The following is a 19,312-nucleotide window of genomic DNA, read 5'->3' as shown; positions in this document are numbered from 1 at the left end:
TAAAACAATGGAAAGAACCATGAGGTCTTTTTACCCTCTTTTTTTGGTTTCTAGAAAGAACTGTATTTGTCAGTAATCATATTTTTTAGGTCTTTGTGAATATGAAGTTCTTGAAGTGGTCATGGGTAGGTGAATCCTAGTATTGAAAGTAGTGCTTCATTGAACACAGGCAGGTTGAAGGTGTTAGGAACCAGCCAGATAGAGCTCCTTAGCCCATTCTTTAGTAACTGACTTTTAGACCAGAGTTTCCTGCCCTACTGGGTTGGAGATTAGGCCTTGTATAGTGTTAAACACACCATAGGTATTCAAGTTCATTTTAGCCGCACTTCTCAATGAGCAAAATCTGTATGCCCTGGAATTTCTGCTCCCTGGCCTGCCTGGTCGTGTCTCCTGGGCCTCAGAAACAAATCTAATTGTACTTTTTTCATTTGACAGCTCTTGAGAATATCTGAGGGATAGTTCTCTAGAAAGAATGAAGTATTTCAGGAAGAAAATGATTTGTTAGATCTAGGCAGGTTTAGATAAGTAGAGCCAGGAGAGCACTAACTTCATTAAAACAAAAAAGGGTAAGCAGGCAGAGCTAATAAGGTCTTTTTCTAATGAAGGAAGAAAAGTAAGAGCCACAGCTTTGATATCAGCTGTAAGGAAGGCATAAGTAGATGAAAGTTCTTAAAAGTGAAGACAGTCTACTGAGATCAGTGTTTTAATTTCAGTTTTATTCTAATGACTTTGAAAGCTCACAAATTCTTACACAGCCTTTGGGAAAATTTGCTTTGAGTTTGTGTGACTCCTTGATTCAGATGAATTGTAGTCCATGACAGAGAAAAAACATGTTTGCAAGTTCAGGAAATTTAAATTAATGTTGTCTGGCTAGAAGTGAGTTAATGATGTGTGATAGATTTGGGAAAGAGGAAGGAGGGAATGTATAAAAATCACTATGACAGTTAATAGTTGTCTTTGATTTGTAATAAGGGAAATTATGTCTCAACAATAGGTTTTTAAAGGAGACATGACTTCTATAGAACTCCCTTTTTTATCCTTTTCCCGGTCTTGGAAGGTTTGTATTTGTAATCTCATGGAGAAGTTACTGGAATTTTAGTGAGTTAATTTTAATCTACCGCTGTTAGTGCAACTCAGGGCAAGAATAAAGACACTAAAACATATTTACAGTTATGTAGAGCCAAAGGGATCCTAAATTTAGCCAAGATGGTTTTCACCAGAGCAAAGGCCAAGACCCAGGGCCCAACCAGGGTTTTATTAATTCTCCCTGAAGGGAGTAGCTCAGGGACAGTGTTACAGTGGCAGGACAGTGACACTGACACTGACAGAACAGTGACAGTGTGAGTGGCAGGAAAAATGTGACTGCCATGAGCTGGGCTAGGTAGGAGGCCAGCCGTTACCTCTGCAATATGCAGAGGGCAAGACATACAGAGAGAGAGTAATGTGCTAACACAACTGAGGTAGGACCTAATAATTTGGGCTTGGTGCTTCAGTTGCAGCTTGGAGCAAGGATTTCTATCTCATCTGGCTAACCTATGTATTTAGGGAGTCACTGAGCAGGATAACACTGACCTGTTGCCTTGCTTCAAAGATTACATATTAGCTTCTTAGCCAGCCCAATTTACATTGCTTAATGCCAGTTGAAGGCACAAAAAATTGGCCTAGCCAGCTCTGTACATATCAATACATGGAGATAGGGCCAAGTTTACCCAAAATGGAGATAGCTGCTCGTCTTTAAAGGAGAGTCCTCTGAGTGGTCCCCCACAACTTTGTTTAGGTATTCTTGCATCTGAAAAAATTAGAAAAATAATAAAAATTTAAAAATCATATAAGTGCCAGGGTGGGCCGAGTACAGGGTGGGCGTGCACCTGTAATCCCAGCATTTGGGATGCTGAGGCAACAAGATCCTCGCAAGGCGGCCAGCCTGAGTGACATAGGAAGACCCTGTCTCACCCCCCCCCCCCAAGTAAAACTGAAAGGGTGGGAAGGTTGATAACACGCTGGAGTTGATCCTAAAAGGGCCCGCTAGTCTCTTTTGCTGACGTGTACTCTCAAGACACTTTTTTCTCTTTTATTTTCAGTACCATTTGCCCTTTTGGATCTGATTATTCTGTAAAGATATTTTAGTCTGGGAAGCAAATACATGTTCAGAAAAACAAATTTCCCGACAGAATTACAGTAAGCTTGAGGTGGCTGTTCTCACTGTTCACCACAGATGCAGAGGCCAGGATGTGGTGCCACCCCCGAGGGGCCTTCTCTGGGGTCTCTTTCCCCTCCCCAGCAGCCCTCCCTGTCTCCATACTAACCTTTCTATCATTAGCTCCTTTCACCCTTTCCCCTCTGAGAGAACAAACTACTCCCTTGGCCTCTCCCTTGGCCGGCCTGCTGCCACTGGTGAGATGTACAGCCGCCCTGACTCATACCCTGTGCGCGCTGGGTGTTGTGACTGGCCTCCCAGACTGTTCCTGGCCTCTACTCCCAGGCCTGGCCTCAGCACCTTGTGAGGAAAGGAAGACTTGAATGGGATCCAGCATGAGAAAACAATTAAAAGGCAGGGATTAAAGGTTACCCTGAGAAAAAGAAGAAGGTACTATACAGATTTAATTCTGAGAAGAGATGCAAAGGGAAGGAGAGGGAACTGCCCTTTGTTTGCTTCCTTTTCATCATGGCTATGGCATTATTCATAAAAGTACTTGCAACACTTGTGAATTTTGGTCAGTGTGGATCTTGCGTGAAATGCTTTGTTTCTGTGGGAGGTTGTCCAAGGGGCTCAGGCAGCTTGAACAATAGCATTTTGCTGTGTTCCTGGTTGATTACCCATTGGATTCTGCTGGAAGAACACAGGAGACGAGTGTGTGTTTGCTGCACCGCAGTGTGCCGCCTCCAGGAACCCTTATGAGTGTGTTTGCAGGGTCCAGGGTTGGGACCAGGACCTGTTACTAGAGTGAGTCTTCACGGCTCACACAGTTCTGACAATGTTTGAACCTAGGAGTATCATTTGTCATCTTCAGGAATGAGAAATTTAAAAACAGCAATGAAGATGATCTTAAAAACAGCAACTATTAATTCATTGAGGGCATTTGCTAGTAAGCTTCCTGTTCATTATCTCAATTGTCATAACAACCTATTTTGTAAATTGTATCAGTACAATCAAAACCCACAGTGAATACTTACTTTTTTTTCAATTATTGCTTCAAAAGTTGCAACTAATCCCCCTCAAAATGCTGTCCCCTTACTTTGAGCACATGATTTCCCTTGCTCTGGCCACTTTCTGAAACAGGCTTGGAAATGTTCTCTTTTGACCATCTAGTTGTACTGTCCTGGTGATACAGGGGAATGAAACACCCGACCTACTATATCTGGTATGAGTTCGTGTTCTCCAAAATTGAAGAATGAATTTTAGGAACTGTGGAGGTTAAGAGTAGAGGGAAAAAAAAAAAAAAAAAAAAAAATATATATATATATATATATATATATATATTGGGGGGTGCTGGGGATTGAACATGACCTCATGTTTGCCAAGAAGGCATTTTCGCTGCTGAGCTAAACCCCCAGCCTGAGTAGAATGTATTTACTGAGAGAAAGAAAGCTTATGTCAGAGAAACACAAGGGATCCTGAGCAAGTGTGTGTCTCCCTCACAATTGCAAGGTGCTGGGCTTGGAATGGTGACTTCTGACTTCCTTAGGGTGATAGGGAACTATTTAGAATATCAGTCCTTAGGATGTGGATACATTTGTTTGATCTTGTCTTGAGAGCTGGCCCACAGCAGGAGGTGTCTGTCTCCCCCACAGTTGGAAGGTATCTGGGCTGGGCTTCCACACTGGCTCCTTTGAGGACCTAGCCCTGTCTCACTGCCTATAATATTTCTAATTAACTTAGGCTTCCTTAGTTCCCTAAGATTCAAAACGTTTACCTTTTCATGATCTTTTTGACTTTGTAGAAGAGGCAAAAGTAGCATAGTGCTGGATCTGGTGAATAAGGTGGACGAGAATGGTTCATAGTGTTTTTATAAGTGTGCTTTGCCACTGGATGGCTCTTAGCAATAGCATTCACCATATTTTTTTAATGATTCCTTGTAAAAAACAAACAAAAATGGATTTGGAGAACTTCGGTGAAAGAATACAATAAATGTGTTCAGCTTGTTAGGGGAGAATTTTGAGGGGAAATTAGTGGCATTGTGTCTTCTCTACCAATTTAAGAAAACATCACATTTACTACATATTTCTATCACTCTTGTATATTGCACATTATAGTTATTGTCATTTTACAAATAAAGAACCAATAAAGAATTTAAAGATGTGATGGCCATATTTGGTAAGAATCCATAAAGGGTGCAAACCAAGTCTCAGATCCCAGAATCCAGAGTGTTTTTTTGGGGTTTTGTTTTGTTTTAACATGTTTATTGAGAGACTGTATAGTTCACATTCCATGTAATTTACTCGAGGTATATAATGACTTTTGGTATTTTGCTAATATTTTTAATTGTGAAAAATGTGACATAAAACTTACTGTTCTAAGTATACATTCACAGTGCATTACAGCCATGATTTATGTATAATATTTTTAATCAGTGCAAATCTACCAATTAAATAGTAGCTCCCTATTCTGTCTATGCCACAGCTTCTGGTATAGGTGTAATTCTAATCTACTTTGATATATCAGTGGTAGATTTTTCATACAGCATTTGATTCTTTGTACTTGGGTTTCACTTAAAATAATGTGTTCACAATTCAGCGTTCTGTCATGTGTCAGAGAACTTCATTCATTAGGATGTTTGAATCATAACCCATTGAATAGATAAGTCACATTTTGTTTATCCATTCATTTGTTGTTTCCATCTTCTGACTACCCTATGTTGGAATGTTCTGACTACAAACCAGGAAACATATTTAAGAGAACTCTGTTGTTTCCCTGGCATTTCATAGAATTTCTGGTCATATCAGGTAAACCTGAGCTTTGAGATACAGGGCTGTCTCACATGAGTGAGTTAGGAGACCCGAGTCAGAGTATCAACCTCTCTGATGCTGGATTCCTTGGTCTCCACCACTAAAGCAGTAATACTGTTCTTGATGGTTGAGATAAATAATACTTTAATTATTATTGAGTTCTTTGCCTCAGATTTAGATATTTTTCTCTTATGTGTTTTTTTAACTGATGAATTTTTTTTTTTCATTTTTTGAGACAGGGTCCCGCGCTGTGCAGTTCAGGCTGGCCTTGAGCTCACTTTGTAGCCCAGGCTGGTCTCGAACTCGAAAGCATCCTCCTGCCTCAGCCTTCTGAGTGCTGGGATTACAGGCATGAGCCACCACGCCCGGCTTATCATTTTACAAGTATAAAATCAAGGAAACCTCCAGTCTTCATAGTCTGTTCCTTTTGGTTTTGTTATAGTGGTAGAGAAAGAGCATGTGAAAGCCACTATTGGGACATTAATGTAGGGCAGCCCACTCAGGACTGCTTCTGTCTCTCTCACAGACAGAAGCTTTTTTTTCTCTCAATGAATATTTCTACTCTTAACCCTGTTCTTCCTAAAATTCATTCTTTGGTTTTAGAGAACCCAAGCTTGTACCGGACATATAGTAGGTTGGGGATTTCATCCCCTATATCAATCTGATTGGAATATTCAAACTGCAGTTTTGATAGCCACATGCAAGACCTAAAAGGCTGATAAACTTAGACTAAAACTTGTACATCTATTTTTGAGAGTTACAGGATTACATATAGACTTGACTTTGCATATAACCCAGAGGTAAAGTGAAAATCTGCTTTGCTCTGAAAGAGCCCAAAGGAGGGAAAATTTATCATTCTAGAAATTTGTCCCTAAATTAAGAAGCTGTGGAGAACTGAATTACCTAGGATTAAATACTACTACATACTGTTATTTCTCAGGGCCAAGGCAGTGGAGAAGCGACACAAGAGTGACTCCATGTATGGCACGAGAACCAAATCCTAACCATCTCAGGTGCAAAAAAACGTAAGATTGAGAGCTTTCCCAGGTTGAATCTATCATCCTTAGCAAAACATGTCTCTAGAAACAGAAGTTATGATTGATTCTAGCTGCATTGTCACACAGAAAATTAAAACAATAATCAAAGAATTAGAATTCTTTGTGGCTGCACAAAGAGAAAAAGACACGTAAACACGGGTAGTTCTGAATTCCCCATTTACTTTCTACAAGACACATGGTCCTTGAAAAGCTTGAACCAAGTCGGCTACACATGGGTAAAGGGCTGGCCTAGCAGCTCCACCCTCAAGATGCTAAGGGCAAGTAAGGAGAGCCTCAGACTCTGATAGTGGGCGAGGTTTTGATTCAGGTGGTTTTTGGAGACCTCTTCTCTCCTTGGTTCTAAAGGTCCAGGAGGAGCAGCCTCAGGCTCGGTGAAAGTGGATGCCGTTAAGGACTGTCTCACACTTACACTGCAACACAAGTGAGGATTATTTCCTTAGTGCAAAGACAGTCTGAACAGGAAGCAATTTTGACCATTTTTTTATCATACAATTCTAGTTGTGAAATAGCATGGTCAATATTTCCCTTTACATTAACAGTGATTTTAAAGCAGGAAGCACAGCTTCATACGGAGATGAAGACATTGACCAGGGCCACCAAGGAATCTATGGTGCATGGTCCCTGAGCAAAAAAAAAAAAAAAGACATAATTGTAATATAAATGGATATGTAAATGTTACCCATCTCAGTTAAGTATTTTGAAATCCTCTGTAAAAACATATAGGCACAATGCCACACACCTGTAATTTCAGCTCTTGGGAGGCTGAGGCAGGAAGAGTGTGAATTCAAGGCTAGCTACATAGCAAGTTTAAGACCAGCTGGCAATGTAAGGCAAGACCTCGTCCCAAAAGCAAAAGAGACTGAAATAATAGTATTGTGAAAACAAATACTACTACTCTTACTGTTTTTATTTTGTATTCCCTCCTCCTCTGATGAGGAAATTTGGCTTGAGCTAAGTTAGCATAACCCAAGGTTACACAGCTTATGAATGGCAGGCCAGGGGACTAAACGCTAGACCTGCCTATCAGAACATTATGCTACTTCCTCATGCAAACTTGTGTGTGTATTAATAGGATTATATAATACATACTGTTGTATAATGCCTTTTGCTTTATACTTTTTATACATGTCTTTCTACATTTGTAAATATAGGTCTTTTATATCACCATATTCGGTGGCAATAGTATATGCCATTTTGTAGTTTATAATTCAGCCTCTACATTTGAAGCAAGGCGTCTCCAACCCTGTGCGTGTGCATGTGCATGTGTGTGGTACTGGGGATGGAACTCAAGACTTTGCACTTGCCAGGCAGGTGCTGTGCAGCTGAGCTAGCTATATCCTTTGCCCTTCCCTCCCCATTTTTTAAGTGCAAGGCTGTCTTCTTAATGGCAACCAGGTGTCAGTTAGCTTTGTAGGAACCCTTGCCATATTGAGATACTTCTGTTGTATGTAGTAGCACTTAGTGCCTAGGTTTGAGGAGTTGAAACTTCAGAAACTCTTTTGTTCCTGTGGTTCCCCCCAAATCTCAGAAGTCCTAACAAAACTAATCAGGCTTCCTGTTGATTTTCTGTCCCCAGTCTCCCTGGCTTTGTGTGAGAGTGAAACCAGAAAAGGGTTCCATGTGATGAAGTCACCTTTCAGAATAAGACAGTCATCTTTTCATCCCAAACCAGTGATCTGAAGGAGCTGGAATACTTAGCAGTCCCTGGAATACTCACGTAGCCTAACCTGCTCAAGTCTCCTTGTATTTCGGTGTCTCTGATCAGGTTAGGGTGCTCCATTTTCCTAAACCTCTCGCTTCCCAGGAAAGAGCCCAGTCCTCAGGAATGGGTGAGTGGAAGCGGGGCTCTATTTATTATGTGAGCACTTGCCAAGCTTTTGCTGTTTATGTTACTAAAACCTCAACAGTATTTCTCTTAACTCCTGCATAATTGAAATCTGGGCTTTTGTTTAGGTTCTTAAACTTCTGGTGAAATCTCTGATTTTTATAAGGCCTAGAGATGGAGTAGAAAAGGAGCCTACAGGCCAGGGAGGCAGGGCTTCTCCTGACAGGAGGCCAGGGCAGGTGCTAAAGGAAGTGTAGACCAGAGGCGCCAGCAGCTTTCTAGCAGTTGTTTAACAAAATGGACCTCTTGGGTGGGTCTGATTTCCTCTGGCAAAGCTGGAGGCCAAGTGGCCTTCTTTTTAAAGGAATTCTGCTTACAGGAAGAAAACCCATGCAGTCAATAAAGCTCTATCTTAGTAGTAATTATCAGCTTATCCTGTTAAAAAAGAGGTAACAACATGAATGAAGCAGAAGCTGAGTTAAATGCCAAAAGTAGCTGAGGGCCTTCCTTTCCCAGCAGATAAGGCTCAGATAATCTGATCAATGGAGGGATCCCTCCTGCAGGGGATAGGTTGCACACACACAGTGTTACGTTTATCCTGCAGATTGTGTCTTACATTGTTATTGTTGTATCTAACAGTATATATATATCCTCTCATCTAGTTTAATTTAATAAATACATCCCACTGTCATTTCATTTATATAGTAAACCTATGTGATCTTTTTTTTTTTTTTTTTTGTTACCTAAGATGAAAAGCTCAGAGAGGTTAGGTGAGTTGTCTGTGTTTCAACAGCCAGGAACCAAAGGACTTTAGGGAGGGAAATGCTGGTTTGAATTTTCAGTGCCATGCATTGTACACAGCTCACATCTAGGTCTGACACCGAAAGATCATTTGGGCCCTTGTCCATACCCTTTCCAATGACCATTTGCTGGCTCTGAATTTACAGCTCTTCAGACATTTTTCGCATCATATCACATTTTCCTAGTAACCTGTCACTGTGAAAATCATACAGAGTTCAGTTTCCAAGAAGGTGTATTTCCAAGTATTTTCTTGTCCCCACCCTACTTGGGGTCAGCAGGGTACATCCAGTTCATCAGGAGCCAGCATGTTCTGTGGCTCATCATCCTGCCCTGAACAAGGACTGGAAGAATAAAGAATGGGTGTTTACTAGATTATAAAACAGCGAATCCAAAAAGAGAATCTGTAGGAGATGGAATTAGGAGCCCCTTTCCTGAGAGGTCTGCATACTAGCAACTTTGTAACCTGTGATGAGACCATTTCTGATCTTCTGAGAGCTTCTCAGTAGTTGAAACAGAAACTTTTCACATGTAAGTGATTGAAACATCTCAGCACTGGGAGATGTTAAGTGGTCTTAACGATCAGCAGGGTTCTGCTGAGGCTTGGAGACTGACAAGCAAGCAGTCCATACTCATACAAGGATAAAAGAGGTGCAATGTGCGTGTTTGGAGTACTGGGGATAGAACTAGGTCTTTTACATTAAGCTGTAGCCCCAGCCTTTTCTGTATTTTATTTTTGAGAACAGGATCTCACTTAGTCGCTAAGTTGCCTGCGATAGAGATTACCTTCTCACCCCCCTGTGTCAGCCTTCCACAGTTCTGCGATTCCAGGCACATGCCGCAAACCCCAACTATGCTATGAAATTGGTTTTCACAGCTAAATAACCATGATTTTTACTGTCTGTATCACTTTTGCTATTCTGCCAAAACCAAACTAAATTGTTTCAAATACATAAAATAATGGGAATACAACTTGCATTCTAACTTTAAGAAACTATAGAAAATGAACAGTTCATAAGTAGCAGTGCCTTCACAGAAAATTAGGCTCTAAAAAGCAGGTTCTTGAGATCTGCATCCTTTTATCTTCCTTTCTGAGCTGTTGTACATCACTAAAGCTCTGCAAAACTGAATTCTTCATCCAGAATGTGAGAAGACTAGTACCTTAGCTCAAGACTTAGAGTAGGTTAAATGAGGCATTAGTTGTGTAAAGGATTTGATAATACCTAAGTGCAAAATACGTATTCTTGTTGCTAAGAACATATTAACATAGTTTGTTTTTTAATCTAAGAGACACCAAAAAAGACATCCCATATAGAAGTTGTTACATAATCACGAAACAAAGGCTCAGTATACAAAACAATGACAGAAAGGTAAACTAGCAGTAGTAGTCTGTTTACTTACCATTGTGAGGTGAAACTCACCACCCAGAACTTGAAGGAAAAGAGGCTTCATTTGGCTCTTGGTTCAGGGGTTCAGTCCATGATCAGTGGCTCCAAGTCAGAAACATAATTTAAAATGACATTTAGTCTTTAAACTATTGCTTTCCAGCCCCCTCTTCATTTCTCAGTGTTCTAGATATCCTTCAAATAAGTATAAAAAGGTTGGCCTCAGTTTTGTAGAAGCTCATTAAATGGATATACCTTAAAATTTTCTAATCATGTTCTCTAATCATGAACATATCAGTGTTGTTTCTCCTACTCTTTTGGGGGATAGAGGTGGGATACTAAAGATTTAACCTTTGCATCGAGCTAACAGTCTCTCTTTCAGAGTTTTTGTTTTGAGATTGAATCTGACTGAGTTTTTTTGTTTTTGAGACAGAGTGTCAATCACTAAGTTACCTAACTCTGGCTCAAACTTGGGATTCTTCTACTTTAGCCTCCCAAAGTACTGGTATTACAGACAGCTGCCATCATGTAGAAGACAAGAGAGGGACAGATACCCTCTTGAGGGCAGTGATGGTGATGATCAGACTTTATTTCACACTATGAGGTTAAATGTGAGTACTTTGTATCTTCTTTGAGTAATCTGCAGAGGTGAGGGTAAGAGTAGTTGGAGAAAACCACATTGATTTTCATGCATGGAGCTTTTGACACTGACCACAGGATTGATGCAACAGCTGTACTCCTGCCTCAGTGGACCTTGTGGCCACAGTGTATTCTCTGGCTGCAGTCAGATGCATCTCAGTGCCCTGCATCCTGGCAGGTGGAGAAGGAGATACCCTGCTACTGCTGAGCAGAACGTGGTGTGTTGGGGTAGAGAGCTCAGACCATCTAGAACTCAAGATGATAACTGATGCTCCCAATTTGCTCTGTATTTTTTATTGATTCGCTCAACTTTCTAATTGCATTTTTAATTTAAAATTTGGAGTATGAATTATATTTTAGGAAATGGGAAAGGTAAAGGCAATGACATTTGTAGAGATGATATTTCATTCCAATGTATTATTGCCATCTATTTAAGATTGATAATTTTTAGTCTGTAGTCTGCTTTCCTCCGTGATAGGAAGTTCTTTTTGGGATGCAGAAGGTTACCAAAAGATTGTACCTATTTTTTTGTTGTATATACAAAAATGTGTTGGTTTCTTGAGTTTTGTGAAGCATGCATGCAACTTTTTGCCATGGCCATTCACATATACTCAGGATTGTTTTCAGAACAGTAGACTAGAGACTAGAGTTGATAGGACTTAAGCGAGGACCAGAGAAAGAGCAGGAGTGGGTAACAGCTTGCCGGTGCGGCCCACCTACCCCTCTCACCTTTGCTTCCTCAGTCTGAACAGCCAGGATAAGTACAGCCGGAGATTTGTGCATGTTCTTGACCTTCTGTATGGACCAACTTAGGGCAAGTAGCCTGCAGCCAGCCTGTGAGCTTTGATGGAGAATTGCTGCAGAGCTGCAGGGAGAGAAGTGCACAGTGAGCCAGCACTGGGTACCTTTTGAAAAGGAGTTGCTCACATGGCTGGCAACCACTATACTCTCGTGTCTGGGTTTCTGTGATTTGTATGCTGCAGTATATTCTGGAATTCTAATTCATGAGTTTGTTTCATCAATGTCAGTTGCTATAAAACTGGTAATTTTATTTAAAACCCTGAAAACTGACAAGTTATTAGAAGTTTCAGCCTGGCATGGTGACATATCCCTATAATTGCCAGCAGTCTGGGAAGCAGAAGTAAGAGGATCGCAAGTTCAAAGCCCACCCTTGCCAACTTAGTGTCTCAAAATAAAGCTCTGGAGATACAGCACATTGCAAAGACCTGAAGTTGAATCCCATGTTCAAGCCTGGGGGTGGAGGGAGTTCCTTCTTTGAATCGAAAATAGGACCTTTACACATTGAAGCCAATATATTCTAAAACATCAAGCAACTTTGCTAAACTGTAGATCATTTTGTTATATATAGTTCTCTGGGTTACTTGCTGTCGCTCATTGTATGTTATATATAGTTCTCCGGGTTACTTGCTGTCATTCCTGGTAATGTCTGTTAAATGTACCTAAGTGTTGAGTATCATTTACGTGGCAGACAAGGTGCTAGGGATAGCAGGTTAATCTAGTTGAAGGAGGACGATGTGGAAAGAGTGGAAGTGGCCAGTGTCATGGTCAGGGCACACAAACTATAACGGGAGCTGTGAGGACAGACCTGCATATCGGGGATTTTCAAGAGAGTAGTGTGCCTTCCTAAAGACTTGCCAGGAGCACTGTTCCAGCCAAGCAACTACGAGTTCACTGGTTCAGTTTCATTAGCTATCAAAGAAATGTACAGTCAGATAATGGGACTGAGGAGGGGGAACTGATAAAAGGGTATTCCCCAAAATGAATACCCTAATAATAAAAATACGAATTTAAATAGAGAGATTTTTTTTGCTAATACAGTTGTTAGTATAGTTTTCTTGGTCTTTTCTAAGTGTTATCATATTAGAAGTGGTAAAAACAAATATTCTTTTGCACCTGTACACTGAAACAGCATTTCAGTGTATCATGATATATTGAGGTCCCTAAAAATGCTTGTACCTTAGACAGTAATTCCACTGTAAGAATTTATTTCAAGAAGAAATGGACTTATAATTTTATGCCTAGCATGGCACTTGTAGACAATTAGGAATGTATACTGGGTGACACACATCACCCCAGGTGTTGGAGATGCAGGAAACAGCACATACACAGGCCTGGAACTCCCCGACCTTAGAGCTGAGTGAAATTGTATTGTGGGTGATCACTTATTAAACACTAATGAAGTACACAAACAGCAATTTTATTAAAATGGTAACTTGGTCTCTCCCATATGCCAGAGATGAATGACTTGAAAATTTTGTGGGAACACCATTTCTTTAAATGTTACAAGAAATGTCTTTTCTTTCCTTTCTACACTTTCTAATCCTGTTAGTAAAGCATTGACATTTTCATGCGTCCCTGTGATCCACACTTGCACTTTTTCATTTGTTTTTTTTTTCCTTTATTGCTTGGTTCTATGCATAGAACATCTCTCAACTAGATTTTATAGAATTTGTGTCAAAATTGCCTCATAGATGATGCCTTTATTATAGCTCTAAAAGAAATACTAACTTAGATATCACCATGGCCTGCTAGAAGAAATCAGGAATGCATCGTTTTCTCAGGTAACTCTTACACTACTTGTTCATCTTGAAGTAATTGCTTTTCTGGTGATGATGGTGGTTAAAGGTCTGGTCTGTCTTTTCTAACTTGGTTTAGAAATTAAGCCTCATGGCTTGAGGGAAGGTATTGGTTGATGAGGTGAGACCAAACCACCCAAGTGGATTCAGCCTGCATTACAGCGCAGGGCCTGGACTCCATAGCTATGCGCCATCCCGTAGTATCGTGCTAAGTCCTTGGTTACCAGTTCCTATGTCAGCTCTGACATAATTGACAGTGCTACCTCACAAGGACATTTTAGAGATGAAACAGGTAAGAGCCTGTGAATGTGTGAGTACTCTATTCACTACCATTCACTCTGCAAATAGTTCCAAAGAACAATGCACAATAGCCACTCTCATGTCCAATGTTAGGATCCCTTTGTACTTTTCATAGATGGAAAAGGCTGTTGGGGTAACAATAGAAGCAAAAGATGTACTTGGCCAGTAAATTTTTGGACTAGAAAAAGGGATAAGGGCCGTATTGTGTAAAGGAGAGAGAACACACCTTCAGGAGGTATTTTTGAGAGTGCCTGCTTCATGCCAGTGTAGGGAGTGAGTGTGACAGAGCAAGGTAAAGCCTTTGTGAGGCCGACCAAGGTCTCCAACAGAGGGGAGCTGAGCACAGGTTCTGGTGCTGTTCATGTCGCTACAGCCAGGGCACTTTATGGAAGCATAGCATCCCTGAGACACCCAGTACTGTTGCACTACTTAGGCAATGAGGAAGGGGTCCCAAGGGTATGAAGTTGGAAATGGACTTGCTTGGGGACACTAATAACTGTCATCCCTGTAGCTATAGGCCACCAAAAGAAGAGGAATGAAAATCTCCCAACACAATGACCAAGAATAGATAAAAGCATTAACCTACATCTCTGTGGGGTACACTCCCTTCCTGTGCATGCTGTGGATTCCCTTCACCTCTCAGATGAGGAATCAGATGCTTTAAAACCATGATTGCTTTGAAGAGTTCCTTGGAAGGGACCGGCAAGCCAGGAAGAAAGCAGTGGGACTGGAAAGAGGACAACAAAAAGTCAATGTGTGCAGAAGAGGAGACCTTGGGCCAAGCAAATCAAGCCTAACAGGCTTTTGCGATTTCTTTGTCAAACTGGCTTTGTGTGCTTGCTTTGGGCAGCCTCAAGCAGCTGCTCCAGGAAAGGGCATTAGGAGAAAAACGCTGCAGGGAGCAGATTGAAAACAGTCTGAAAACTAGATAGAGATTGGCATTGTTGACTGCCCTGGAAGGGAAACAGTACTCTGTCTGAGCCTCTCTCCTAACTCTGATGGCTGTTGGCATTCCTTGGCTTGTAGGCACATCATTCCAGTATCTGCTTCCGTCATATTAAGACCCCTAAACAGATACATCTACAAAGACCCTTTCTCCAACCAAACTCATGTTATGGGTGCCCAGGTGAATGTGAATTTGGGGAGACTGGGAGCCAGTGTGCACTGCCCTGGGCCCTGGGAGCCATCCCAGGACTTAGCTTCCACCCTATCCTCAGAGGAGCTTGTTTTGATAGGTGAGTCCTTCGAGGGGGCCTCACCAGCCTGAACACTGAAGGGTTTACTTAACAAGAATGGACCAGCTACTTGCTGGGAGGTATGTGAGTAGAAGGAGATTGCTAGGCGAATCCTGGATTGATTTTTCTTGTTTCACAAAAATGTTTTTAGTATGAAGTGAAATTTTTCATTTATGTTGGGCCTTTCTGGGTCATAGCTGTTATTTTTTCTAGCTGTTGTTGTTCACCTACCAGACAAGCCCTCTGTTTATGCTCAGTTTCTGAGCTGTTGTAATAAACTTAGTAGACAGCAAGCTAGAGATAAAGACCATCTACATGTTGGACCCCAATCATCAGCACCTGCAGTGGGAGTACCGAGGTAGCTCTGAACTATGAGACAGAACACTTGGGCGCCCTGGCAGTTCAGACACACACTGTAAAGTGAACTGTGAGATTTTACATCCCAGTGCCCTTATGTGCACATTTCTCTCCCAAGGAAATAACTTGACCGGCAGTTTGATCTTTTCTACCTTTGAAGGCAGCATGGAATGTAATTCACTGGGTAAGCAGGCAGAAGAGCCTAGCATCCAGGAGGTTACCACAGTGGTGCAGGGAGTGTAGAGGCGGCAGGACACACTGGGGAAAGGTAAAGGCCCTCAAGAAAGTGGCATCCAAATGGAGTCCTGAATAGGTGACTGGAGGGCAGAATGTCCCTGGCAAGAGAAGCAGTATGTGGGAGACCTACAAGTGGGAGAGAAACAGGTGTGGTCAAGCAATGCAAATGGTGATCCTAGCCCATGGAGAAAGCCAGAAGACAGCAGGGCAAGGCCAGGCTATGTGGAGTTAAGACACTGTGGTGAGGTTAGTGAGGGCTCCTCACAGGATAGATTTAAAAGGGAGCCTGGCATGACTGAGTTAGGACTGGTTCGTTAGTTGGTTGGTTGATTCTTGGTGCTGAGGTTAATTCTGTATGTTTTAGTTTTCAAGGTGGAGGACAGGAGTAGGCCTTTCCAGTAGTCCAACCTCAGTGGTTAACATCAGAGTGGATTAGGGTTAGGGTTAGGGTTAGTGGATGATAATGTCATTTCAGCTGGATGCTGGTGAAAGAGGGACTGTCAGAGAGACTGAGGGTACTACAAGGTCTCTGCTTTTGGCACCTGGGGAAAGGTGACATCTTTGTATTTGAAATGTAGAAGGCAGGCTCTTGGAGGGAGTTTATTGAGTGTGGGGTTGCTGTGGAATGTTTCCAAGTAAAAGTATCCAGGAGGCAAAATAAATACTGATTTAAAGTTTCTGGATCTTAAGTCAGTTAAAGGCTTCCCTTATTTCTCTCTATTAAGACCTTAGACTGGAAGCTTCCCCTTTAAGTTTCTCCTTCCTCCTCTAAATGAAAAGGCAGATGAGATGGTTTCCCAAACCTGTTTAGGCACAAACTTTCCTTGGGCTGCAGTCCTTTTCTTTCAGAAGGATTGGGGCTAGAGTTGAAAGTTCCAGCCCTTGTTAGAATCCTTTTAACTCTCCTGGTTACATATTTGCTGCCTGAGAAATAGGCCTATTCAGATGTATATTGTGAGCCCTCAACAGCATTACCCTCTAAAAGTGCAAAAGGCCAAGGCTGGAGGGAGATCTGGCTCAGGGAGAGGATTACCCTGCTTCTCTGAGGGTGGAATTAGCTTTCACAAAAGGTCCTTGGCCTCCTGGTCTCCCCTTCTCTGCAAGCTGCAACTTGGGCCACCCTGGGTGGTCTACAGCCTCTTTTGTGCAGAGAAGTATCCTCCCTCCCCCTGAACTGATCCCCATTCTACCCTCTGGGCCTTGGGCAGCAGGTCCTGCCCTGTAAGGAAGCTTGAGCAAGATGGGTGGTGAGTGCAACAAGTGAACCCCATTAGAGCCCAGCCTCCCTTCATTTGGGTGGCTGCTCCCTGTGAAGTACTTGGCTTGTGGAAAGGCAACTTCTTAGCTTTTCATTTTCCCAAGACACATCAGTGGGCCAAAAGGGTGTCCATATGCAGAAGGCTCATTTTGCCTCCTGGCTTTTTCTCTACATATGTTTAGGAGAGTTCTAAGCCTCAAGCCTAAACGCAGGCCTCTCTGAGAACTGGTGTTTCACAGGGTAATCCTCACCTGGCTGTGCACTTTCTGACATTCACCTTAACCACAGATTCCTTCATGAGGGAGGAAAGAAGAGAGGGATGTAATGTAACCAGGGGTTCATCAAGTGTCAGTCACCTTCGTCTCATTTAGGCCTCTGCTTTATTCACTACTATGCCACCGTTCTGCAGCTTTGAGTTTAAGAGATTCAAAGCAGCTGGCATTCTATTCTGCTGGGCTAGGTTTTTCTGCAAATGTTAGCTAGCAGATTGTACTGGAGCATTAGTATGGACCTAATGGGAAGTAATACTTCAGATAAGAATGTCAAATGGTCTGGAAATAATAAATTCTACCAGTCAGACCAAGATTGAAACCTGATTCCACCTTATCTTCAGTATTTCTCTTTAGAACAACCAAATACCTTAAAAGACATGTTCTTCATTTTTCAGACTTTCTGAAGGCAGCACTTCCTGGCCCCCTTATCAGATGAAGCACCCCACCCCCAGGTTAGCCACTTGTTGCTAGGAAGCCGAGGCAGGACTGATACCAGACTGTGGGCTGAACATGCCTGCTGTCCTGGTCTTCACCAGTTGTGTCATTTTGGTTTATCACCTGTGACGGAGGGGCCAGGCACACATGGGCTAGAGATGTGTGTACCAAAACCTGAGATTCTCTTGACTTTTTTGTAAGAGCCTCAGAATGTCTTAAAATAGCCTAGTAGCTAGAATAACAATAACAACAACAATAATAGCTTGCTATTGCTGAGAGTCGTTGTTTGTTTAAAATCCAAGGCCCTGGTCCTGGCAGCAGCTAGTGTCCACTAGCTGCACTCCCACAAGAGTTGCTCTAATGGAAAGCATATGGCCACATCCCAGCAGGAAACAGGGGCTGTGAAGCTGTCTTTCAGCCCCTCTGAGGGGTTTCCTGAGCTGTGAGTTACAAACAGCTGCATACCTTAGAACCTAAAGTGTGGCGTGGATCTGATTGTTTTGAAGAAGTTTTTGTTCCTCATGTTTCCTGCCCCAGTAAGAACTGAGAGTCCACTCATGGTTTGGTCTCTCCAGTTTCAATATAGAAGCAATCTGTATTCACATCCTCAGGTCCTCAGGATGCTTTAACTGCCTTGTTGAGGAGGAGGGAGAGCAGCCAGCCACAGTATATTAAGCTGTATTGCTGGTATCATGTTAGGGCTGGAAATGTACAACTGCCCTCTCAGTGGGCAAAGTGTGGTTCTTGGTTCCCACTACCACCACTTTGTGAGAGGCTTTTGCCATGCAGGTTGCTGTGCTAACCCCCACCTACCCCTTGCCCTCTTGATACACAGGCCCTGCTACTTCCTGATTGGGCCGTAGAATACAATGAAAGCAAACCTTTTAGAGTGTTGGGGATAATAGACAGCTGCAACACACATGCATGACACAGGTTCACCCCCACTCCCATAGAACGATCCCCACATCACACCCAGCCAAGCAGCTTGCTATTTCTAGTCCATCCTCTTCCTTTACTGAAAATAAAGCTTCTGGGCGTGGGCAGGATGAGGGAGACATCCATGCTGGACTGGCTTGTTGGAGGAATGAAGAGTTGCAGTTGATTCTGTTGACCTTGGGCTACTTGCTTTGTAGACTTCTGGAAAGTCCTGAATGGCAGTAACTAATGGCTTTATCCAGTCTTCTTTCCTGACTCCCTCAGCAGGCCTGGAAAGCTTCCTTGATGTGCTTGATATTTCAGATTTTGACAGGTGATAAAAGCACAAATCGAAGTTGCCGCTTCATAGGGTCCAGATTCCTAACAATATTGACCGATGTTATTTTTGCTTTTGCTGAGAAATGTGCACGTGTGCTCACCATTACTTTTAATTGGGTGCTTCCGGATTCATGGGGAGGCCCAGATACTTGCCCTTCTATCTGGCAAACCGCACTTAACTTGCATGGATCTGGAGCTGTACAGCTTGAGCGCATACAGTTGACATTGTGGGTTACTTTTTTTCCCTTGAATATATAGTCAAACAGCAACTGTTAGTGTTGTTTGTGTCTTCATGGAGCTTAACTGTACTGTTTTGGTTTTGGTACCAGAAATCGAACTTGGGGCCTTGTGCTTGCCAGGCAGGTGCTGTGCTGCTGAGCTCTATCCCCAGCCCTTGGAGCTTAACTTTAATTGGGCTCTTCCTTTCACTTCTCACATCTGAAGTTTTAACCTCTTAAATGTCCTGGTGTTAGTTCCTGTACTTTTGAGGGCTAAATGGAAATATTTGATCAGGCTTTCCAATAGTAACTGCAATAATAAACAGGAAAATCTTCGCTTCTAGTCTGTGGGATCCCACAGACCCTGCGGAAGGTTCTCATGGGATAGCTCCTGGTGGCTCGCTCTCTCCCTTCCATTCCTCTGAGGATCACATTTTCTGTTCTTTGCAGAAAATTCCCACTGCTCGTGGGTTCCCTGGCTATAATTGGCCAACATC

The 19,312-nt window shown here is 42.3% G+C and overlaps 1 protein-coding gene across 8 annotated transcripts in view; it reads left to right on the top strand.

Annotated features, from left to right (window-relative positions):
• Rbpms (RNA binding protein, mRNA processing factor) overlaps positions 1-19,312 on the top strand; it is a 166,710-nt gene that overhangs the window by 123,432 nt on the left and 23,966 nt on the right. The window lies entirely within an intron of this gene.

This window comes from Cavia porcellus, unplaced genomic scaffold (assembly GCF_034190915.1).
Source record: "Cavia porcellus strain 051 isolate PalLab524CR breed Dunkin Hartley unplaced genomic scaffold, mCavPor4.1 scaffold_24, whole genome shotgun sequence".
Lineage (NCBI taxonomy): Eukaryota > Metazoa > Chordata > Mammalia > Rodentia > Caviidae > Cavia > Cavia porcellus.
The sequence above is the reverse complement of the archived record's forward strand: the minus strand, read 5'-3'. Positions and strand labels throughout refer to the sequence as shown.